This window comes from Berghia stephanieae, chromosome 10 (assembly GCF_034508935.2).
Source record: "Berghia stephanieae isolate SIO BIC M18660-M18661 chromosome 10, UCSD_Bste_1.3, whole genome shotgun sequence".
In the NCBI taxonomy this organism is placed as follows: domain Eukaryota; kingdom Metazoa; phylum Mollusca; class Gastropoda; order Nudibranchia; family Aeolidiidae; genus Berghia; species Berghia stephanieae.
Window position 1 is genome coordinate 8,740,911 of NC_088369.1, and position 27,037 is coordinate 8,767,947.

Here is a 27,037-nt window from a genome sequence, read left to right on the forward strand (position 1 = left end):
AAGACAGAAAGCAAGTTGGAAAACATATAGGGGGATAGAAGACACAGTATGTACCTCCCTGCCCACTATGGGAGGTCAGGAACCCCACCCAGGTTTTAGGTTGTGAATCCTCGATTGCGTCACACAACACAAATATTGAACACGAGAGGACGAGGGCGAAGACATTTAATTTGAGTCGCTCCATTTTTTAAAAAAAGTACTGTATCAAGGTGACAATTTAGGGAGCAGGTACTGGTGTAAGATAAAGATCTGAAAAAAAAGTATGTATAACACAGAGCCAGAAAAAAAAAAAACAAGAAAAAAGCAATCCCAAAAAGTTTGTCTTTAAAAAAATAATAAAAAATGCAGAGAAAAAAAAACAACATTCCAAAATCCCAGTCTTCCTCGACTGGGGAACGAACCTTAGACCTTCTGATTACCGGTCAGACGTGCTACCATTCGTAGCCATCGTGAACTTATAGATAGAATGCGCTTGGCCAAGGAGTTCACAACATTGCCATCCGGAAGTATAACTGACCAACACACAAACTCTGTGTAACCATGAACTTTTATAGTCTGGTTAATACAGTTTAGTGAGAACAACTCACAAACGCGGATGGCAAAAACAATAACAAAGGCCTGAGGGACGTCATCTGCATATTATCTATAGCCTGACACTGACCAAAAAACGAGGTCAAAATGCCAGTCTTTGGCCACAAAAGAAAACAAATCGCGAGTTGTATTCAATAGTTCAACCAATGAAATAACTTGTTTCTATGAGCTCTACTAACGACAACTCACCAGATGCTACACAAACCTAAAAAATGACGTCAAACTGCCAGTCCTAGAGGGTTCTTGTGTCAGGCTATAGATAGTATGCGCTTGGCTAAGAAGCTTATAACATTGCCATCCGGAAGTATAACGGACCAGCACACAAAACTGTGTGTATCCATGAACGTTTATAATCGGGTTAATACAGTTCAGTGAGCATTACTCAAAAACGCGGATGGCAAAAAACAATAACAAAGACCTGCGTGACGTCATCTTCAAACTATCTATAGATAGAATGCGCTTGGCCAAGGAGTTCACAACATGCCATCCGGAAGTATAACGGACCAACACACAAACTCTGTGTAACCATGAACTTTTATAGTCTGGTTAATACAGTTTAGTGAGAACAACTCACAAACGCGGATGGCAAAAACAATAACAAAGGCCTGAGTGACGTCATCTGCATACTATCTATAGATAGAGTGCGCTTGGCCAAGGAGTTCACAACATTGCCATCCGGAAGTATAACGGACCAACACACAAACTCTGTGTAACCATGAACGTTTAGAGTCAGGTTAATACAGTTTAGTGAGAACAACTCACAAACGCGGATGGCATAAACAATAACAAAGGCCTGAGTGACGTCATCTGCATACTATCTATAGCCTGACACTGACCAAAAAATGAGGTCAAAATGCCAGTCTTTGGCAACAAAAGAAAACAAATCGTGAGTTGTATTCAATAGTTCAACCATGAGCTCTACTAACGACAACTCACCAGATGCTACACAAACCTAAAAAATGGCGTCAAACTGCCAGTCCGAGAGGGTTCTTGTGTCAGGCTATACATCACAGATGCTCCTGATAGGTGGGTCAATTTTAATACCAATAAATCTTTTACGCTGTGAACACTCGCTGGCGTGACACATGACAAAAATTGAAACTCGAGAGGACGAGGAGCGCTCCATTTTTACTTTCTGAAATTAAAGAGCAGGCTCTGATGTAAGATAACGGTCTGGAAAAGTATGTATGAAACAGTGTCAGACAAAGCAAGAAGGGAAAATACCAAATGATAATAATAATAATAATAATAATAATAATAATAATAAATAATAATAATAATAATAATGAAAATAATAATAATAATAATAATAATAATAATAATAATAATAATAATAATAATTAATAATAATAAAATAATAATAATGATAATAATAATAGTGATAATAATAATAATAATTAATAATAATAATAATAATATAATAATAATAATAATAATAATAATAATAATAATAATAGTGATAATAATAGTGATAATAATAATAATAATAATAATAATAATAATAATAATAATAATAATAATAATAATAATAATAATAACAATAATAATAATATAATAATAATGATAATAATAATAATAATAATAATAATAATAATAATAATAATAATAATAATAATAATAATAATAATAATAATAATAATAATAATAATAAGGAAGGAACTCTCGTCTGAATCGATCCCTACAACATTTGACAAGTTTCATGGTGATTCGTTAACACATTTTTCAAAGATTACTGAAGCTGACTTACGTGATTGCATTATGTCGTCTCCAACTAAAAGTTGTGATTTAGACCCCTTAAATACTGCCATTTTAAAAAAATGCATTGATGTAATTTTAACACCATTTACATGTATTGTTAATAATTCGTTGCAGTCAGGTGCTGTACCAGACATTTACAAAGTTGCTCATGTCAAACCCCTTTTGAAAAAACCTGATCTCGATAAAGAGAACTTAAAAAACTATCGCCCTGTCTCTAATCTTCCTTTTCTCTCTAAGATCTTAGAAAAGCTTGTTTTGAAACAATTACTGTCTCATCTTAAAAATAATTGTCTTGAAGAAAAATTTCAGTCTGCTTATAGGCAACATCATTCGACGGAAACCGCACTTGTTAGGGTTGTTAATGATCTCCTCTCTGTTATAGACAATGGTTCATGTTCTTTGCTGAATTTGCTTGACCTATCGTCTGCTTTTGATACTATTGATCACAATCTTCTTCTCAAACGTCTTGAAATTACTTATGGCGTGTCTGGTGCAGCGCTTGATTGGTTTAGGTCATATTTGTTTAATCGTAAACAGATTATTACGGTGGATGAATATAGATCGGAGGAAATCTTTCTTGATTGTGGGGTTCCCCAGGGTTCAGTACTTGGACCCGTTCTTTTTGTTTTGTACGTTGGCCCTCTGTCTAAAATCATCAGAAGTTTTGGTCTGTCTTACCATCAATACGCTGATGATACGCAATTGTACTGCGTTTCCAATATGAGAAATTTACAAGAAGTATCAGCCAATAGTAAAAATTGTATCCAAAGTGTTAAGAAATGGATGAATGAGAACAGACTGAAACTGAATGATGATAAGACGGAGGTGCTGTATGTGGGGAACAGGAAGTGGAAAAGTGAAACAGATTTGAAGTTGGGGGATGCCTCTATTCAAATTGTTGACAAAGTGAAAAACCTTGGCACATTCTTAGACTCTGGACTGTCGATGGAGCATCAGGTTAATAATTTGGTTAGATCTCTCTTTTTCCAACTAAAAAAGATTGCTTCCATTAGACGGTTCATATCTGAGGATGTGACCAAGCACCTGGTTGTGTCCCTCGTACTATCGAAATTGGATTATTGTAATGCTCTGTTGTTTGGCGTTTCGCAATACAATCTGAAACGTCTTCAGATTGTCCAAAACAGCGCTGCCAGACTAGTATTTATGAAGCGTAGGTGCGACTCTGCCGGACCTCTACTTCATGACCTGCATTGGCTGCCTGTTGAGAAAAGAATTAAATTCAAAGCTTGTGTTTTAGTGTATCGTTGTCTTGAAGGTACTGCCCCTTCCTACCTTTCAGAACTAATTGAAAGATATTCAAAACCCCGCCCCTTACGTTCGGCCAGTGATTCCACAAAACTAGTTGTCCCTCGAATTCGGAAAAATGCTGGAATGAGATCCTTTTCTCATTTCGGACCCTCTATTTGGAACGCCTTACCGCAGAGCATTCGTGAAAAAGAATCTTTGTCTATTTTTAAACGTTCGCTTAAAACATATTTGTTTCGATTTTAGTAGATGGTATGAGAAGCAAGATAGGTTTGGTTTGTGTTGTGTGTTGTGTTGTGTGTGTGTATGTGTGTGTGTGTGTGTGTGTGTGTGCTTGTGTGTGTGAATGAGTATGTTTCAGCCAAAGTAATTTGTAATTTAAGCGCTTAGAGTCTGGTGTCTCGGAGTTATAGCGCTATATAAGTTTTCAGCATTATTTATTATTATTATTATAATAATAATAATAATAATAATAATAATAATAATAATAATAATAATAATAATAATAATAAAAAGTAAACTTCCCAAAAAAATCAGTCGACTGTTGTTTTTTTTCCTATTATTTTTCTTTCTTTCTTTGTCTGGCACTAATTCACACACACACACACACACACACACACACACACACACACACATGTTCCAGACCTTGGTCATGTGATATTGATCATTGGCAGGGGTTTTCCCCAACACCTGGGTCTATCAGAAATGACTAAGACAAATCTATCGCTGACCATGATGTAACGGTTCTGTCTACGGAATAATCATAGACAATTATTGATGGTATGCCATTATGTTAAAAAAAAAGCTGATCGGTCCCTTTGATGCCATACGTTTAAGTGAAATACTCACAACATCCATAAGCCGTATACAACATACCAACACACAAATTATCTACTCGTTAAGATAGATCGAAGTTGACGTCAATCAGGTCTTTGTTATTGTTTTTTTTTTTTTTTTTTTTTGCCATCCGCGTTTATGAGTAATTCTCACTTAACTATATTATCCAGACTATAAAAGTTCATGGTTACACATAGTTTCGTTTTGTGTGTTGGTCCGTTATACTTCCGGGTGGTAATGTTGTGAACTTCTTAGCCAAGTGCATAGTAACTGGTTCTAAACTATCGGAACAATGGCGGACGCCCTTATGAAATACTTCTCCGATCCGACCAGCAAAAAAAAAGTGTATACAGAGGAGAAAAACATTATAAATCGGATCATGTTTTGACTTTTATACAATCTGATCACATGACGTGTGAAAAAGTTATAGCCAGCATGAAGAATAAAAAGTACCAATTTTCTTTCTTTAGAACCAAGCTGCTCGTTGCTGGGCGGACGTAACATCAGACTATTGAATCCTATTGTAACTAGCACATAAAATTATCTATACGCTTAAGGTGTTATATTCTACTAGAGACTAGCAAACTCGCTACATCTTCGAGGTAGATTTTTTCAAAATGAGCTTTTATATAGGGCAATATCCAACAAACGTGCTCAAAGCGCTTTACAAGGGTCTCCTGGTCAACAGCAACATTAAACATGTAGGACGGGACATGACGCCTATTAGGCAATATTACAATTTTTCGGACAGATAAAACGCTGTTAACGGCCAGGTATTCATTTTACACCTAAGTACGGTGAGAGAATGTTAGTAAAGAGCCTTCTCCAAGGACTCAACTATGCTCCGAGCGAGGCTCGAACCCAGAACCTTCCGATCGGAAAGCGAGTGTCATTTCACTAGACCACATAGCCTCACGATGTAAAATCAATCACTGATGTGTATGTTATCTCCGCAATATATCCACTGAATCTGCATAAACCCCTTAAAAGTTGAAAACAGTAGGGCCTGCCCGAAGCCGGTGATCGTGAAAATACTAACGAAAGAGTTTGAAAATGGAGAGGCTTCGTATGGGAACAATACAAACGTCCATTGTCTGTTTTGTTCCCATACGACGCCTCTCCATTTTCACTCTTTCGTTTGTAATCCCCTTAAAGAAACATACGTGTAAATAAATATTATATAAATAGCCCAAAGAAATCAATAAGCCATGGAAAAACAAAAACAGAAGTGCGTCCATCAGAGGTTTCTATAGCGTGAAACGGACATTAGCAATTATTTGCTATCATTTGGATAGGACGCTCGCCTATCGCAAAGTACTTTCCGCCAGCTGTGACAGAACCATCTGCCCAATCACTGCTGAGTGGACAGAGGGATCAAAAAAACATTTCGACTGCACATGCTGGGATTGATCTCGGTCCCTTTGCGTGTGAAGCGAGCGCTCTATCAACTGAGCAATCGGGACCCACGTTTAACAAACAAAGGAACAAAAAGAGAAAACAAATTTTTGCGCCGACATAATACTGTTTTGAGGCGTTGTGTCACATTTGTAGAAGAACACCAAGAACTCCCATAAATGTCACACGGTCAGGGTTAATTAGAAGCACACAAGCTCTCATTGTTTGACATAATCTAGTGCTGTAAACACAACACACATTGGATTATGTATGCTGGTTACATAATATAATAATATGAATTGGCATATGTTAACTTTAAATGTGCTCGAGGTCATTGGTCACATTTTAAAATGTGCTCAAAATGACCCACTTAGTGAAAAATGTTAACAGCTTTTTAAATATCTAACATTACGATTGGTCATTTGATTCAGCTTGACACAGGGGTTGTTTATAACATTTGTAAACAAAGCTGCGTGTTTACATTTGTTAAGAAATATCCAATCGTTGGACAGCAACAAATCATGTGATTGATGACTTGGACGAAAACATGAATATAGATCGCTCCCAATGGCAAATACTCTCAAAATCATAAACTTCACAAAGTCCCAGGTTTGAGAGCTTTTGCCAAGTTGATTGTCATTTTAATCGATCGAGATTTGAAGGATGTTTTCTGGTCACATTTTTAAAATTTAGGTTATTCCAGAGTAGTATGGTTAAATATAGATAGAACGAAGTTAACGTCACTCAGGTCTTTGTTATTGCTTTTTGCTATCCGCGTTTTTGAGTAATTCTCACTAAACTGTATTAACCAGACTATAAATGTTCATGGTTACACCTAGTTATGTGTGTTGGTCCGGTATACTTCCGGATGGCAATGTTGTGAGCTTCTTAGCCAAGTGCATACTATCACGAAAGACTGTAGCGTTTGCTCTTTACTCGTTCCAATGTTTGGTCTTGGATCTTGCATCTAGATAGATAGTGTACCTTCTTTAAAGATGACTTAGTGTGCAGGGAGGTACATACGGTGTCTTCTATCCCCCTATAGAGAGTATGACGTTGACGTCACTCAGGTCTTTGTTATTGCGGATGGCAAAAGAAAAATGACAAAGACACGAGTGACTTCTATCTATAATAAGTGAAAAGATTGTGAGTCAATCCGTAGCAATCGTTAACACACAACACACACACGCACACACACACACACACACACACACACACACAGAAATACATACACATACACGCAACGAGAGCACACTACAACATGTCACTATATAACAACACTAATCACCGCTAAATCAACAACACAACGGAAGTAAGGACGCAAGAAAATCAGCATCGAACCCCCGAATGGAATAAAATCATTCTACGGACATAATATGCCTACTGACGACGTGGAGACCACAGAAACGTGTGTTTCGGCCATAAATAAGTGAGTGACTCCATATATATATATATATATATATATATATATATATATATATATATATATATTTATGAGTGTTGGTGGGTACTTGTAGGTACGAAAGTGCTCGATAATGGTGGTTAGAGCTAATATATAATGTAAAATTTTCACTCACATTTTTTTGCCGAGACGACTCGTTTCTGTGTTCTCAGACACAGAAACGAGTCGTCTCGGCAAAAAATGTGAGTGAAAATTTTACATTATATATATATATATATATATATATATATATATATATATATATATATATATAACCTTTGCGCGGTTCAGTTAGCTAGAGTTTAACCCGGTTTCTGTAATGTGAAACGGATAATATCAATTGCTTCCTACCTATCTCCAAGTACTTTCCTCCAAATCTAGCAGAGTGGACAGGGTCGGGAAAAAAATCTTATTTTCACACGGGATCGATCCCATGTTTAATAAGTTTGAACTTCATTTATGCGCATGCAAACTGAATGCATGAAGACTATTGGTGAAAACAAATCACACCCTTCGATTGTCAGCAAATGGCGATAAACTGTTTGATGACGCCATCGGCATTCATTCTAAATAATTATCAATCGCGCCATGGAATCCAGGACGGTCGCATGGCTCATGGGCCTCAAATCACCTTGCATATATTATTATTATCATTATTATTATCATAATTATTATTTTCATAATTATTATTATTATTATTATTATTATTATTATTATTATTATTATATTATTATTATTATTATTTATTTTATTATTATTATTATTATTATTATTATATATTATTATTATTATTATCATTATTATTTGTAGGTCTAATATCCAAACAGAATTGGGCAAATAATAAATCATGACATCACACTTTCTACTCCTCAGGTTCTAAACTCCTTGGAAGTATCTATGTAACAAATCCTGCAGAGAAGTAATAATGAATAGGTTACATTATGTTGCCCTAGCCAACAGCAACACTTAACACGTAGGACGAGACATGACGCCTGTTTAGGCGATGGTACTTTTTTTTGACAGAGACAACGGTCAATGTCGCGTACTCAATTTACGCCTGAGTACGGTGAGAGAATGTGAGTTAAGAGACTCTTCCAAGGACTCAACTATGCACCGCTCAGAGCGTGACTCAAACCCTGGACCTTCCGATCCAAAGGAGATTGTCATAACATCAGACAACATAGCCGCACAATTAAGAGAGCAACATAAATCTGATCATGTTTTGACTTTTATACATTCTGATCACAATACATATGAAAAGTTCTAGCCAGCATGAAGAATAAAAAGTACCGATTTCCTTTGTTTAGAACCACGATGGCCGCCGTTGCTGGGCGACGTGACATCAGACTATTGTATCCAATTCAGACCCAGATCCAAAAATCGACAGCTAAACCAACTAATTATTGACTCGACAAACAGATTCTGATAGCTACAACCTACCATTGATCCCCCCCCCCCCCTCCCCTCCCCCGCCCATCCCAACCCCCCAACCCCCATCATGCTAATTTCAGTCTCGACTCCCTCCCCTCTGTTCCTTTCCTTCCCTTTCCTTCCCTTTATGTATAATAATTTTGATTGATTGGAATTATCGCGCTGTCTCGGACGAAGAAAATTGAGCATCTCACGTTTCCCTTGATTAAACACCGCGTCTCCGATCTATTCCCTATCGAGCGAGCTGAGAGACAGAATGTTCGTTAATCCATTGACAAAAATGTCAACAGGTATGGTGACATTTCCATGCTCCGTGGATTTTTTGGATTTTTTGCACCTAATGACTTATTGAACTGAAGAAGAAGAAAAAATAACGATAATTATTGAATTGTAAGCTTCAATTTATTAGACGAAAAGACAGATACTGTGGACGTTTCGGGTTTCCCCTTTATCAACAAAAACAGAATATGAAAGTTGCTCTGAAGACCTATTAACATGGAGGAGAAATGTCGGCAACACACAATGAGCTTGAGCTTTCATATAGGGCAATGTCCACTGAACGTGTTCAAGGCGCTTTACAAGGGGTCCCTGGCCAACAGCAACATTTAACATGTAGGACGTGACATGACGCCTGTTAGGCGATATTACAATCTTTTTTCGGACAGACGCAACGCTGTTAACAGCCAGGTACTCGTTTTACACCTGAGTACGGTGAGAAAATGTGAGTAAAGAGTCTTTTCCAAGGACTCGACAATGAGCCGAGCTAGACTCGAACCCAAGACCTTCCGATCCGAAAGCGTCATCATACCACTAGACCACATAGACTATATGACACACAAGAAAATTGAGCATCTCACGTTTCCCTTTCTTAAATACCGCGTCTCCGATCTATTCCCTATCGAGCGAGCTGAGAGAAAGAATGTTCGTTAATCCATTGACAAAAATGTCAACATTTCCATGCTCGGTGGATTAAAAAAATTTTTTTTTGCGCCTAATGACTTTTTGAACTGAAGAAAAAGAAAATAACGATAATTATTGAATTGTAAGCTTTAATTTATTAGACGAAGACAGATACTTACTGTGGACGTTTCGGGTTTCACCTTTATCAGCAAAACGTGAAGAATGAAAGACTACAGACGAATGAGATAATGTGATTGTGATAGTGGCGTTGTTAATTGTAGTGTTTCATTCATCCTGTTTTGTTGATCAAAGGGAAACCCGAAACGTCCACAGTATCTGTCTTCGTCTATTAAATTGAAGCTTACAATTCAATATTTAACGTTATTTTTTCCTTCGAGCTTCAAGCAGTAACGTTTTCCTTATTGAACCTGGTACATTCAGTAGAAACTGACGTGTATATATACGCAGGTCTGACATACGAACCCACTTATGGGCCTGTTTTAACATCGTTGTCATGGACAATATTTTACGTCATTTTTTTTAGATTTCCATAACAACAAAGAGCCCACAAGTACACGTCGGTAGAAACAATTACAACTTGTAGAGGAATATCGGAGTTTATGAATTGAATACACAGTGAAAAAAGTGCGATATAGAATATTATACTAACGAAAGAGTGAAAATATTTTATTTGTTTTCCACGTTAATTTGTGTATTGTTGTGCTGACGAAGGGTTTGTACCCGAAACGTCCATTGTCTGCTTCGTATGGGAACAAAGCAGACAATGGACGTTTCGGGTACAAACCCTTCGTCAGCACAACAATACACAAATTAACGTGGAAAACAAATAAAATAAAATGTAATGCAAAATAACTTGCATCGTCTGTACTCAATGGTGGTTGCAGTAACTGCAACTACATCTGTCTTCGTCTAATTAATTCTACTTTTCCGATATAGAATATAGATATGTGGGAAGAACTAAATAGTTTTGATTTTCTAAGATAGGCTAGTTCAGTCAGAATAATTTCAGTTTGTATAGGAATATTGCATATTATGGGTTAATATTGATCTGGGAACAATGTGATAACGGATAAAAAAAAAATATAAATTGAGCTTTATATAGCTCAATATCCACTAAATATGCTCAAAGTGCTTTAAAAGGGGTCCCTGGTCAACAGCAACATTTAACATGTAGGACAGGACATGACGCCTGTTTGGCGATATTACAATTTTTCGGACAAAGACAGCGCTGTTAACGGCCAGGTACTCATTTTACACCTGTGAGTACGGTGAAAGAATGTGAGTTAAGAGCCTTTTCCAAGGACTCAACTATGCGACGAGCGCGAGGCTCGAACCCAGGACCTTTCGATACGAAAGCGAGTGTCATAGCACTAGACCACATAGCCGCACATATGTGCGAAGAAACAAATCATTTTTGGATTCTCAGGCTAGTTCATTGAAAGCAATAGACACTTCGATAACCACGCCTCTCGGACAGTCGTCATAATGTAAACAATAGCAGTGATTGGTTGACATAGCAAACTACACAGGATTTACTCTCGATGGTATTAATTAGTCTTAGTAAAATACCCACTGTTCTACCGTTTGATCAATAGATAGTATGCGCTTGGCTAAGAAGCTCACAACATGCCATCCGGAAGTATAACGAACCAACAAACAAAACTATGTATAACCATGATCGTTTATAGTCTGGTTCATACAGTTTAGTGAGAAGTAGGTACTCATAAACGCGGATGGCAAAAAGTACAATAACAAAGGCCTGAGTGACGTCATTATCGTTCTATTTATATCTATCTTTGTTATTGTTTTTTTGCCATCCACGTTTACGAGTAATTCCCACTTAACTGTATTATCTTATCCAGACTATAGATAGAATGCGCTTGGCCAATGAGTTCACAACATTGCCATCCGGAAGTATAACGGACCAACACACAAACTCTGTGTAACCATGAACTTTTATAGACTGGTTAATACAGTTTAGTGAGAACAACTCACAAACGCGGATGGCAAAAACAATAACAAAGGCCTGAGTGACGTCATCTGCATACTATCTATAAACGTTCAAGGTTACATGGAATTTTGTGTGCTAGTCCGTTTACTTCTGGATGGCTATGTTGTGAGATAATTAGCCAAGCGCATACTATCTATAGATTACTCCCATTGAAAAGATTGGCAACATCAGGATTTGTATAGATAGAATGCGCTTGGCCAAGGAGTTCACAACATTGCCACCCGGAAGTATAACGGACCAACACACACACACTGTGTAACCATGAACTTTTATAGACTGGTTAATACAGTTTAGTGAGAACAACTCACAAACGCGGATGGCAAAAACAATAACAAAGGCCTGAGTGACGTCATCTTCGAACTATCTATAGGGGACACGCGCATGTGGAGGACAGAGAATGGCATTTCTTGACAGTCTAAGACAGCACACATCTATGATAAACACAAACAGAATATGCCAGATGCTCTGAAGACCTATTAACATGGAGGAGAAATCTCGACAACACACATTGAGCTTGAGCATTTATATAGCGCAATATCCACTGAACGTGTTCAAGGCGCTTTACAAGGGTCCCTGACCAACAGCAACACTTAACATTTAGGACGCGACATGACGCTTGTTAGGCGATATTACAATCTTTTTTCGGACAGACGCAACGCTGTTAACAGCCAGGTACTCATTTTACACCTGAGTACGGTGAGAAAATGTGAGTAAAAGAGTCTTTTCCAAGGACTCAACTATGAGCCGAGCGCGAGGCTCGAACCCAAGACCTTCCGATCCGAAGGGTCATCATGCATACCACGAGACCACATAGACCACATAATAACACACATGAGAGAACAGATGAATGAATGAATGAATGAATAATGAATGAAAAGAGTGATTCGGATTTATGATTTTTGACTGTGCAAACAAAAATAATTCGTTCAACATCTTGTAATACAAATCAATGTCCTATACAAATGTCCGCAGCCAGTCCCGTCCAACACGTCTCAAATGATTCTGACAACACCGCGGGAAAAAGAGCAAAGACTGAAATAGTGGCTACTCTTTTCAGAGCCTTTGAATGCCCGCTCCCCCCTCCCCACACACACACACACACACCCTTTTTGCAAGCCATATCGATCCAAAGCAATGAATGCCTCTTAAATACCCTTCCCCTAAACGTGACCCATCGCATCGGAGCGGTATTATTTTGGGATGAATTAGGCGTTGGAGTTTATTTAGGTGAACTCACTACTCATAGATCCTATCCCTGGGTTTGTGTCTAACATGGTTATTACGAGTGAAAAAATCTCACAAAATTGCGCAATTCATTCTTACAAGCCACAATACCTAGCAGATACCAGACCAATCCCGTGTGGAAAGGTCTTTGAAGTATTCTTTGTCCATCAATCAAGGGACTGAATTAACTTATTTGAATGTGTCAACTTATATACCTTATAGCTAGAACGAACTTGACGTCATTCAGCTTTTTATTTATTTTTTAGCCAGCCAGTAGTTATCCCTAAATTGTATCAATCAGATTATAAACGTTAAAGGTTACCCACATATTTTTTTCTCGTTGGTACCTTATATCCGAGTGGCGGAATGTTGTGAGTAAATTACCTAAGCGCACAGCATCAATAATGGTTATGAATGGAGAATGAATACCACTTCTACCATTGCATAAAGATCAGGGTTGTATTTCAAATCAATATAATTCTAAATTCTTTTCTAAAGTTCATGTTGATACAATGGATTACAATATTTTTTATTTTTTTTTGTTCAATGGGAGGGATCAGTCTATATTCAGGTTTCCGTCCAACCGAGTCATCGATCACATGATTTGTTGCTGTTCAACGATTGGATATTTCTTAACAAATGTAAACATGCTGCTTTGTTTATGAAAGTTATAAACATATCCATGTGTCAAACTGAGCAAACGACCAATCGTGATGTTAGATATTTCAAAAGCTGTGAACTCTTTTCACTATGTGGGTCACTTTCAGCACAGTTAGCAATGTGACCAATGACCTCGAGCACAAGGAAAGTAATATAGATCATCCCCATTTTTTTAAACCTTAAGAATTTAATTGATCGCTACCCCGAAAGAAATCAAACATTCGGGTTCCTATCGATGCAGGTACCGAAAACTGTTGTCAGAAGTTAAAATGAGAAAACTTAACTATTATGGACACGTTCGGAGAGACAATACCATCCAAAAATCAGTGCTAGAGGGAAGAGTAGCTGACAGAAAGACAAGAGGCAAACCAAGGAAATCCGGGATGGGAAATGCGGAGGCAACAATAGGCTTCAACAGCCGTGACGTCACTTCCCTCGTAATGACGCATAGTAATTTAGTAACTGGTTCTAAACTATCAGAGCCATGGCGGACGCCCTTATGAAATACTTCTCCAACGAGCATAAAAGTGTATCCAGAGGAGAAATACATTACAAATGTGATCATGTTTTGACTTTTATACATTCTGATCATAGGACATGTAAAAAAGTTGTCGCCAGAATGAAGAATAAAAAGTACCGATTTTCTTTGTTTAGAACAACGCTGCTCGCCGTTGCTGGGCGCCATGACATCAGACTATTGAATCCAATTGGCAAAAAGATAATCACCTGCTCGGTAATGGCCCTTGATCGTGAAGAATGGCGTTCCATGACATTCAACCACTGAAGGGAGACGGAACACCGGTAAGGTAAGTACCCTTTGTATATATAGTATGCGCTTGGCTAAGGAGCTCACAACATTGCCATCCGGAAAGTATAACGGACCAACACACAAAACTGTGTGTATCCATGAACGTTTATAGTCGGGTTAATACAGTTCAGTGAGCATTAGTCATAAACGCGGATGGCAAAAAACAATAACAAAGACCTGAGTGACGTCATCTTCGAATTATCTATAGATAGTATAGATAGTATGCAGATGACGTCACTCAGGCCTTTGTTATTGTTTTTGCCATCCGCGTTTGTGAGTTGTTCTCACTAAACTGTATTAACCAGACTGTAAAAGTTCATGGTTACACAGAGTTTATGTGTTGGTCCGTTAGTCTTCCGGGTGACAATGTTGTGAACTCCTTGGCCAAGCGCATTCTATCTATACAATTGACTAAGAAGCTCACAACATTGCAATCCGGAAGTATAACGGACAAACACACAAAACTAAGTGTAACCTTAAACGTTTATAGTCTGGTTATTACAGCATAGTGAGAAGTACTCATAAACGGGGATGGCAAAAAACAATAACAAAGACCCGAGTGACGTCAACTTCATTCTATCTATAGTCAGGTTATTACAGTTTAGTGAGAATTACTTATAAACGCGGATGGCAAAAAAAAAAAATAACAAAGACCTGAATGACGTCAACTTCCAACTATCAATAGGACTCAAGCCAGATCGAACACACCCCGCTACCCAATCAATGCTCGGTGGATGAGGGGTCAGAAAACAAAATCTCGACTACACTCGAGATCAATCTCTGTCCCTTTGCTTGTGAAATGAATGCTCTTCCATTTGAGCTATTGAGGCTCTCGAAAGAAACTTAAAAAAAGGAAAAAACGTTTAACGTTGAGCTCGAGTTGTGGTCGTCAAAATTACATTGCAATGCCGTCTAAAAATCATCAAACAAATAACGGATTAAATGAGACAATAAAAAAGAAACAAAATTCTGAGCACGGATTGATTTGGACAAAGAAATTATTCCTCAGGCTTCCTTTTTTTTTGAAGAGTTTTGATCTCAAAAGGCTCTGTTTTTTTTTTTTTTTTTGTTTTTTAAAAAAAATATTTTGTTCTTTTTATTTTTAATTGTTTTATTCATTATTGTTGAATATTTTTTAAAGAGATAGAATAAAGTTGACATCATTCGTATCTTTGCAATTTTTTTTTATTTTTAAAAATCTTTTTATCATTTTTGGTTTTGCTATCCACGTTTATGAGTAATTCTCACTTAACAGTATTAACCAGACTATAAGAGTTCATGGTTACACAGAGTTTTGTGTGTTGGTCCGTTATACTTCCGGATGGCAATGTTGTGAGCTTCTTAGCCAAGAGCATACCATCTCTAGCCTAGCTCACTCCCAACCCTTTAACCTCCCCCCCCCCCTACCTCCTTCCTCCTCTCCCCCCCCCCCCCCCCCCCCCCCCCCACTTTAATCTACAAAGAGCAAGATATTTAATTCGATATCCCTACCAGTTCCTCATGCTGGGATCGTATCGGACATCGAGCAATTTTCTATTCACGACATAACTGTAATCTCGTCGAAATGAAATACCTCCGTAATTCACTCTAGGCGATATCGAGCTAAGTTATCTGGCCAGCTATGGAAAACTTCCCCCCGCCATAAAATGGCTCTCAAGGGAGCTAACTGTCGCGGCTTTGGAACTGACAGATTAATCAGAGGCGCCCCTGGAATCAAAGACGATCCGTTTTACTTCTTTGGACATCGCTTCGGAATTTATATCGAGATTTTAGAAAAAGAAAACAGACGAGAATTTTTTAAAATTCTTAATTGGGTTAACAGTGTGTGTATGTGTGTGTGTGTGTGTGTGTGTGTGTGTATGTCTTAAAGGGAAAGAGTGGTTTAGAGATTTTTTGTTTTATTTAATAGTTTAGAGTTTGCCCTATATTTACCACCTCCTCCTCCTCCTCCTCCTCCTCCTTCTTCTTCTACTTCTTCTTCTTCTTCTTCTTCTTCTTCTTCTTCTTCTTCTTCTTCTTCTTCTTCTTCTTCTTCTTCTTCTTCTTCTTCTTCTTTTTCTTCTTCTGCCTCTCCTCCTCTTCCTCCTCCTCCTCCTCCTCTTCCGCATCCTCCTCCTCCTCCTCCTCCTCCTCCTCCTCCCCCTTCTTCCCTTCCTCTTCCCCATCATCCTCTTCATCTTCCTACCCCACCACTTTCCTCCTAAACATATCTTAAACGATCGGGAAAATGAAATGTTTGTTGCTGTTTTTATAGTCATTATTAAAACAAAAAGAAGTTAAATCCTCATAATTATAGTGATAAATATTGTTCTTTCAGCACCCAAATTACCCCAACGTCCTTACCGTACTAAGCGATCTGTCCTTATCTGGATAATATGAATTATTCTGCACTGGAAAAATGAAGGAAAATTCAAGGGGAAAAAATAAAGGAGAAAATAATAGAAAATACTGCTATTGTTTTGTCTAGAACTCTGTCTCTTTCTATCTTTCTCTCCCCCCCCCCCCCCCCCCCCCCCACCTTCCCTCCCTCAACTTCCCCCATGCAACCCTCTCAGTGATTCCAAAGTATTATCACAGTTAACTAATGTTTTTCTGAACTGTTTCGATTAAGCTTGCTGCTTTAGGAAAACATAAATTATCAGTAATTGTATTCCCTAACTCGAGTTTCTAAATGGGGCATTTATACAGCGCAATATCGACTAAACGTGCTCAAAGCGCTTTACAAGGGGTCCCTAAGCCAACAGCAACACGTTTCATGTAGGACGAGACATGACGCTTGTTAGGCTAAACTACAATTGACGCAAAATATTGCACTTACAACAATGTTAAACTAGGCCCATAAGTTGGTTCGGATGTCAGACCTGCCTATATGTATACGCCGGTAAACATCAATGTAAATATCAAATTATTGTAAGAAGGTGAGGATTGTCAAACGTATTAAACATAAGTTTATATAACAGATTTCTTCTACTGAATGGTTGGACTTTAAATTCTTCATCAGTCACACCCCCCCCCCCCCCCCTCCCCCAACCTCCATCAAAAAGCAATTATTACACCATAGCTTTTCGTCTATCAATATTTTTTTCTGACGTAAGCATGTATCAAAAATCAACAAATGTATGATCTTCGCGGAAAGTGATGACGTAATTACAGGACTAGAGAGAGAGAGAGAGAGAGAGAGAGAGAGAGAGAGAGAGAGAGAGAGAAAGAGAGAGAGAGAGAAAGAGAGAAAAAAAGAGAGAGAAAGAGCAAGCAAGAGAGAGAGAGAGAGAGAGAGAGAGAGAGAGAGAGAGAGAGAGAGTCTAGTTAGTGATCTGCTCGAAAAGTTACACAATTAGAGGGAGAAAAAAAAGAAAAGAGGCTAGTTACATTAAATAGTGGACATTTTCAATTCAATTCAATTGCTTTGTTTGTTTTCATTCTTAATTTTAACGAATTATTTATTTAATGACAGTTTTTTGAATGAAAATGAGTGTAATAATTGGATTAAATCATGCTTATTGGGCCATAAACTCTCATTTATTATTTTTTTTTAAAAATAGGGTTGCAGATCAACATTGTTCCGAGCAGCCAGTGTAAAATTTACTTCATAGAGAATTACAGAATTGAATTCAATAGTCTGATGTCACGTCGCCCAGCAAAGGCGGCCATCGTGGTTCTAAATAAAGAAAATAGGTACTTTTTGTTCTTCATGCTGGGTAGAACTTTTCATATATCTTGTGATCAGAATGTGTAAAAGTCAAAACATGATCAGATTTATAATTATTAATGGGTTTTTTCTCCTCTGGAGAAATATTTCATAAGGGCGTCCGCCATTGTTCCGATAGTTTAAAGCCCGTTACTAAGTTACCATGCGTCAATACGAGGGAAGTGACGTTGCGGCCGTTGAAGCGTATTACTGGCAAATCTGAAAGTCATCGAACTATTTTTTTACAGACTGATATACGATTAACTCGCAAAACTTGTTATATATTTCAGGCTAATTCTATCATCCGTTGACTCAATAGGCTTCAACAGTCGTGACGTCACTTCCCTCGTACTCGTAATGACGCATGGTAACTTAGTAACTGGCTCTAAACTATCGGAACAATGGCGGACGCCCTCATGAAATATTTCTCCGACGAGCATAAAAGTGTATCCAGTGGAGAAAAACATTATAAGTCTGATCATGTTTTGACTATTATACATTCTGATCACAAGACATGTGAAAAAGTTCTAGCCAGCATGAAGAATAAAAAGAACCAATTTTCTTTGTTTAGAACCAAGTTGCTCGTTGCTGGGTGGACGTGACATCAGACTATTGAATCCTATTGAATACGAAAGAAATCTGATATGGCTTCCTTTGCGAGTACGCAGTTCTAGCATATCCACAACAAAAATAGATGACGTAATTGTAAAAAGGGGCAGCGGTACGGTCTTGCTTTGCTTCATATCCGAAAGGTACCGAGTTCGATCACCCGCCGCTGCTATGTATGGCCTTGAGCAAGTTATCTCGCCCTAGCTCACTTTGCGGCGCTGCTCTGCGGCTGACCCCTGGGTTATTCCTGTCTTGCCTTGGAATAGACCCTAAAGACAAATTTCCCCATGGGGATAAAAAAAAGGGAATTTTAATTTTTTTTAAATTTTAGATGTATACTATCAGTAATTCAGTGATGTCACTATGTTACCGCCCTTATTTCATATTTTTAAAAATATTCTGTCGAACTATAAAACCTTTTTCTTTGTGATTTTATATTTAAAATTAAATTCATATTTAAAATTTATAAATTTTTATCTAAAATTATATTTTGTAATCAATTTGATTAGCTTTTTTGTATTATTTACTCATTTTAACTTTAATTCTAAGATATGAAAGTGAATATTCTGACACTGTCTTCATATATAGCATATTATCTTATCATAGGATGGATGGAGGAGATGGTAGTGTGTAGGTACGTGATCTGAAAGCACATAAATAGTGTGTCTACGTCCTTTCCCTCGTGAGAACCAATCGCGACGTAGATAGAAACGATTCGCTGGGCATTTGACCTTGAGAATCGCTACCTGGGCCGCCTGATTGCCAGATTCATTTGCGCGCACCTACATACTTTATCTTATCTTATCTTATCTTAATAAAGGATTAATATAGGAATTATCATTTAAATGCCTTATACAATAGTTTATAATTACAGAATCTCATATACCTTGCATTGTATCATTCAGAGACAGTTTTACACAACTTTGAATGTAAGAAAAAATAGTATATCAATACGGCAATGTAAAATCGAAAAATACTATCATAGAATACTGGTATGTAATTGAAAATTGGTCATGATCGAATGAATCATAAATGCAAAAAGTTCATAGCATAATGACAACAATAATCATTATCTTGATTAGCGGACCTATATCGATCGTTGATGATTCCAACAAGTCGTCTCAATCCCCGATAATTTCCACAATTCAACATTAAACAGTCTGCCTGTTCGTAAAAACCTTTATATATTTCTCCGCAAATTTTGGTCACATCTTACGTCGAGAAGATAACATCCCAGCCCAAACTGCAATGACAGAATATTTCCTACATGACAACAAATATGTAGGGAGACCACCAACACCAATAGTAACTACCCTGAACCAGGATCTCTCTACATATCAGAAATGTCTGGATTCAGATGAGGCCGAATTAATCCCTGAAGAACTAAGAAATACTGCAGTGCCCTCCGTACTAAAGTCACAACAAGATCTTGACAGCCTCAAACTCTGTCCAAGGACCGTGACCAATGGAAACAATTAATAACATGGATGGAGAGAGCAGCTATACTCATCGACTATGACTGAATCACATAATTCTCAGCAAGCGTCATTCGGACTGCGAAGCTTACTACTACTACTATTGCGGGTTTTCCACTAGTTTTGATAAAATATAGACAATCCACGTAAAATCCAGAAACTACTCGTATATCTACTTTGATTTTCTTTATCCCGTTTAAATCGTAATTATTGTTTTGACACAATTTTCCAAAACAAAAACAAAACAAAAAATAAGAACAAAGGACAAACAAAACAACAACAAAAACAACAACGACAACAACCACAACAACAACAACGTTGTTGTTGTTCAAAATTGGTTTTAAAATTCCATAATGCAAAAAGTGTTAAAGCTGATGATGATAATAATAATAATAATAATAATAATAATAATAATAATAATAATAATAATAATAATATAATATATATAATAATAATAATAATAATAATAATAATAATAATAATAATAATAAATAATAATAATATAATAATAATAATAATATAATAATATTAATAATAATAATAATAATAATAATAATAATAATAATAATAATAATAATAAATAATAATAATAAATAAATAATAATAATAATAATAATAATAATAATAATAATAATAATAATAATAATAATAATAATAATAATAATAAAATAATAATAATAATAATAAAATAATAATAATAATAATAATAATAATAATAATAATAATAATATGTCATTGCAGACATCTGTACGGTGTATGGAGAGAAACCTGTTCCATAAATAATCAAACAAACAAAAAACTTTTAAAAAAAACGATCTTCAGCAAATTAGCAGCAATTATCAACATTCCTTTTTACATGTTGTTGTTTAAAATCGGTTTAAACATTCCAGAATGCCGAAAGGTATAAAGCTCGTGATATATAGATAATAATATGTAGTTAAAGAAAATTTGTAGGATTTATGGAAACAACCGTGCTCTGTAAATATTGATTGCACGTATTCAACCCTTACAAGTGCCAAGTTAAATCAACACATTATTTGTTTACAATGTGCAACCTGTGCGAGAAGAGGATGAGATGACTTGGAATCCTTGTTGTATCAAGGAGGAGATATGGATATTATTTCAGGAGGAATTCCACACCTTACACACCTCAGTTCTAATATTGGACGTTGGAATAAATTATTGCTAGCAGACATTGTCAAAACAAAGAAGGAGGAAAAAATTCGATATCCCTGTGGCGATTGTAAGACTATAAATTATATTGTTGTATTTTATGGCTTTGAAAATTAGAATGGTGAAGAAGAAGAAGACGGAAAAGGGATAGTAGTGATAGTAAAATAACTACTACTAGAACTACTACTACTACTACTACTACTACTACTACTACTACTACTACTACTTCTACTACTACTACTACTACTACTACTACTACTACTACTACTACTACTACTACTACTATTACTACTACTACTACTACCTTTGCTGGATACAATGCCAGACTTTTGTAAAGGCCAGCCAATTAATTTAAAAGATATGAAAGACGCACTGTAACTCTAAAATTGTTTTATGTAAGAAGAAAAAAAAATATCTTCCAAAATACCACATTGAAATCAATTTAAAACAGACATAAGCTGAGAGAGTGACAAAACTTACGAGAATCTAATAATAGTATTGGTACCAGAGCGAAACATCTGTCGAAAAGAAAAGAAAAGCAGTAAAAGCCATATTCTCTACATTGACTAAAATGCATACTTTTAAACAGGTAACATCCTATGAAAAAGACAATTACTGGTGCGTTTATTTATTTTTCGTATCTAACCGTTAACCTAGTCAACCGATCAGTCAGTGAGCGAGTGAGTGAGTCAGTCAAAAGTCAGTCAGTCTATTGTATGTGTTTGTCAGTTGGTCTGTTGTATTAGCGTTTCAGAAACTTGGAGAAACACCAAAACAAACATCGACTATCTAACTTGAATCCTCAAACATTCATCATGCATCAAGTCAACTGTTTGCTGCTCCACTCACATCCTTTTATATTGATAGTATGCGCTTGGCTAAGAAACTCACAACATTGCCATCCGGGAGTAGGTATAGAAATATTTATCCGGCGAGCATAAAAGCGTATCCAGAGGGGAAAAAACATACATTTGATCATGTTTTGACTTTTTCACATTTTAATCACAGGGCATATGAAAAGTTCTAGCCAGCATGAAGAATAAAAAGTAATGATTTTCTTTGTTTAGAACCAAGATGGACGCCGATGCCGGGCGGCGTGACATCAGACTACTGAATCCAATTACTATTGAAAATACAACTAATTTTGTAGGAGCGTGCGCATTGACAATATTTGTAGTAGTAGTAGTAGTGGTAGTAGTAGTAGTAGTAGTAGTAGTAGTAGTTGTTGTTGTAGTAGTAGTAGTAGTAGTAGTAGTAGTAGTAGTAGTAGTAGTAGTAGTAGTAGTAGTAGTAGTAGTAGTGTAGTAGTAGTAGTAGTAGTAGTAGTAGTAGTAGTAGTATAGTAGTAGTAGTAGTAGTAGTAGTAGTAGTAGTAGTAGTAGTAGTAGTAGTAGTTGTAGTATAGTAGTAGTAGTAGTAGTAGTAGTAGTATAGTAGTAGTAGTAGTAAGTAGTAGTAAGTAGTAGTAGTAGAGTAGTTAGTTGTAAGTAGTAGTAGTAGTAGTAGTAGTAGTAGTAGTAGTAGTAGTAGTAGTAGTAGTAGTAGTAGTAGTAGTAGTAGTAGTAAGTAGTAGTTAGTAGTAGTAGTATATAGTAGGAGTAGTTGTTGTAATAGTAGTAGTAGTAGTAGTAGTAGTAGTTGTAGTAGTAGTAGTAGTAGTAGTAGTAGTAGTAGTAGTAGTAGTAGTAGTAGTAGTAGTAGTAGGAGTAGTTGTTAGTAGTAGTAGTAGTAGTAGTAGTAGTAGTAGTAGTAGTAGTAGTAGTAGTAGTTGTAGGAGTAGTTGTAGTAGTAGTAGTAGTAGTAGTAGTAGTAGTAGTAGTAGTAGTAGTAGTAGTAGTAGTAGTAGTAATAGGAGTAGTTGTAGTAGTAGTAGTAGTAGTAGTAGTAGTAGTAGTAGTAGTAGTAGTAGTAGTAGTAGTAGTAGTAGGAGTAGTTGTTGTTGTAGTAGTAGTAGTAGTAGTAGTAGTAGTAGTAGTAGTAGTAGTAGTAGTAGTAGTAGTAGTAGTAGTAGTAGTAGTAGTAGGAGTAATTGTTGTTGTAGTAGTAGTAAGAATTGTGAACCAATTATTCCAATATCAACCGGTATATAATAATATCATAAAATTCTCAAGATTCTAGATCTTTCTTTCGTCAATGTAGATAGTTTGAGAAAAGGAAAACAAACGTTTTTACCAAAAGAGATATGGGTATTCTGGCACTTCTCAATATCCTATTTTTCTCATTTAAAAAAATATATTTTGAGAAATGACAATATTTTGAAGCAGGATTTACAAAACTAAATGAATTTAGAGACAATAAGACGATGGGAGTTGAAATCAGACAGATTGAGTATCATAGTGAAACCTTATACTAATGTCTACTTCATCATCACTATCTTCTTCATCGTCATGTCATCATCATCATCATCATCATCATCATCATCATCATCATCATCATCATCATCATCATCATCACCATCATCATCATCATCATCATCATCATCATCATCTCCATCATCATCATCATCATCATCATCATCATCATAATCATCATCATCATCATCATCATCATGAACAATAACAACAACAACAACAACAACAACAACAACACAAACATTATCAAATAATAAAGATTATAATTATAAATATAAGACACACTCACAAATACAAATACAAAATATCATTTGACCATTGATTCTCTTACGTTCACTAAAACAACGGAAAAAAAAATTATAAAATAAACACCAACCTTACCTGAAATAACTTTAGCAAGATCCACAATAATAATAATAACAATAATATTTCGCTGGTAACTCGTAAATGAAAATTGAATCAACAAAACGTGTCATCAATCCAAAGAAACCAAGAACTCCTCCACTGCCACTGACAAATTCCTCTGGATGTTTTCACAATCTGAACAGCTTTCGTAAATCCTTGATTTGGCCGAAGAAAACAAGGAAAGTAATTTTGAATAAAACAAAAACATGGTCTCCCTCTTTCTCTGGTGGTATTTTCTCTTGATCTTTTCGCTTTGGCCTGGTTTTCTTCAAACGGAATACAAATTACTCCCCTGCTGGTAGGGTTGTTGTTGGCCAAGCAGGTTGTCCTGTGGTGATGGTGGTGGTGATGGTGATGGTGATGGTGGTTGTGGTGGTTGTGGTGGTGGTCATTGATAAAAGAGAGAAAAAAAAGAAACAAATGATAAAAATTATGAAAGGATTGATCGGTCAATTAACACGTAGATACCTATCCAAACGAAAATGTATGTGTTTTTTTTTTTCTTTAAAAAATGATTTAGTTGATGATAAGTTATGATTTGATGACGGCGATGATAATAATATGAAGATAATGATGACCATGATGATGATGATGATGATGATGATGATGATGATGATGATGATGATGATGATACGAAATCACTACTACTACTACTACTACTACTACTACTACTACTACTACTACTACTACTACTACTATTACTACTACTACTACCACTACTACTACTATTACAAATACTACTAATACTACTTCAACACAATGCGTCTCGTTCATCTTGTTTTGTTGAAAAACGGGAGACCCGAAATGTCCTAATCCACTATCTGTATATTGATTCTATACCTTTAGGTCAAATACTCACAATATCCGCCAGCTACACAAAACGTACAAACGCACAAAATTATGTGTAATCTTTAGTGATTCGAGTCTGATTGATAGAGTTCAGTGAGAACTTATCAGCCATCGGACTATAGATAGTATGCGCTTGGCTTATAAGTTCACAACATTGCCATCCGGAAGTACTGGCCAACACACAAAACTATGTGTAATCATGATCGTTTATAGTCTGGTTAATATATTTTGTGAGAATTACTCATTAACGCGGATGGCAAAGACCAATAACAAAGACCTGAATGACGTCATCTTCGTTCCGTCTATAGATAGTACGAAGTTGAAGTCACCCAGGTCTTTGTTTTTGCTTTTTGCCATCCGCGTGTATGAGTAATTCTCACTAAACTGTATTAACCAGACTATAAGCGTTCAAGATTACACATAGTTTTGTGTGTTGGTCCGTTATACTTCCTGATGACAACGTTGTGAGCTTCTTGTGAGCCAAGCGCATACTATCTATATAAAAACAATAACAAAGAGCTGAGTGACGTCAACCTCGTTCCTTCTAAATTAAATGTATACACATCTTATTCGATTTTATTATTGTTTTTAATGTATAAGCTTTAACGTGACATTAAAGATGATATTAACCCTTGAGTCTTATGAGGTAGCTGTTTTGAATTTTCTCTTTATATATAATGTCATGTCGTATACCGATGCCTTGAAGGCAAAGTCGGTTGGGGTGAAGGAGAGGAGGACGGAAGGCGGTTATTAAATTTTAAATTATAAACAAAAACAAATGTATTAATGAAAAATTCGACACCCATTAAGAAACAAATCAGCTTTTCTATTTACCCTTGAGCAAAGCATCACTGTTTTCCCTTTATTTCTTCTTCTTCTTTCTTCTTCTTCTTCTTCTTCTTCTTCTTCTTCTTCTTCTTCTTCTTCTTCTTCTTCTTCTTCTTCTTCTTCTTCTTCTTCTTCTTCTTCTTTCTTCTTCTTCTTCTTCTTCTTCTTTCCTTCTTCTTCTTCTTCTTCTTCTTCTTCTTCTTCTTCTTTTCTTCTCTTCTTCTTCTTCTTCTTCTTCTTCTTCTCTTCTTCTTCTTCTTCTTCTCTTCTTCTTCTTCTTCTTCTTCTTCTTCTTCTTCTTCTTCTTCTTCTTCTTCTTCTCTTCTTCTTCTTCTCTTCTTCTTCTTCTTCTTCTTCTTCTTCTTCTTCTTCTTCTTCTTCTTCTTCTTCTTCTTCTTCTTCTTCTTCTTCTTCTTCTTTTTCTTCTTCTTCACAAACTCGTCAAAGATAGCTGAACAAACTTTCATAGTCCAGTTTACAGGTCATTAAAGGAAACCGACATTTTACATAAATAGTACAATCAAAATCTGCTGATTTTTGTCACACTGTTGCTAGACGTCTATAGATAGTATGCGCTTGGCTAAGAAGCTCACAACATTGCCATCTAGTAAATGTTGCTGCTCGAAGCTCGAAGAAATAAATAATAACGTGAAGTTGAATGTAAGCTTCAATTTAATTACAAAAACAGATCAAATGAACGTTTCGGGTTCCCCCTTTATCAACAAAACAGGATGATTGAAACACCACAGATGAATGAGATGATGTGTTAGTGGCGTAGTTAAGATGAATAATGATCTGTTGATCTGTTTTTGATCTGTTTTTGTAATTAAATTGAAGCTTTTCATACAACTTCACGTTATTATTTACAACATTGCCATCTGGAAGTATAACAGAGAAACACACACAACTATGTGTAACCTTTAACGTTTACAGTCTGATTAAAACAGTTTAGTGAGAATGGCTCAAAAACATGGATGGCAACTAACTATAACAAAGACCAGAGTGACGTCATCTTCGTTTTATCTATTCCGAAATAGAAAGAGAGAAAGATAAGGTCTTTTAAGATCGTGTTAATTTTGGTAAATTTGGTGATGAAATGGGGGTCTATGGTTGATGAGCATTAATGTATGGCTTTTCCCTAGAAGTTTGCGAAAACCAGATGCAAATATCTATGACGGTTTAAGAGTAATAAGTCTTTGAAGTCAGGAAAATACTTTATGGACTTCCTGTAAAAAGATAATCCCTTTTCTATATAATTTAATACATTTCTATCGCTAATTATCTCCCTCAACCCTAACACCGACTATATCCGTTGT

General features: G+C 36.2%; 1 protein-coding gene across 3 annotated transcripts in view; it reads right to left on the reverse strand.

Annotated features, from left to right (window-relative positions):
- The window catches only part of LOC144956177 (cholinesterase-like), a 160,081-nt gene that overhangs the window by 129,424 nt on the left and 3,620 nt on the right, over positions 1-27,037 (reverse strand). For all 3 annotated transcript variants that reach the window (XM_078886577.1, XM_078886578.1, XM_078886576.1), the window contains one exon: positions 24,021-24,372. The gene's annotated coding sequence lies outside the window, so the exon portion shown is untranslated. Of the gene's footprint in view, positions 1-24,020; positions 24,373-27,037 lie in introns of those variants that run through there.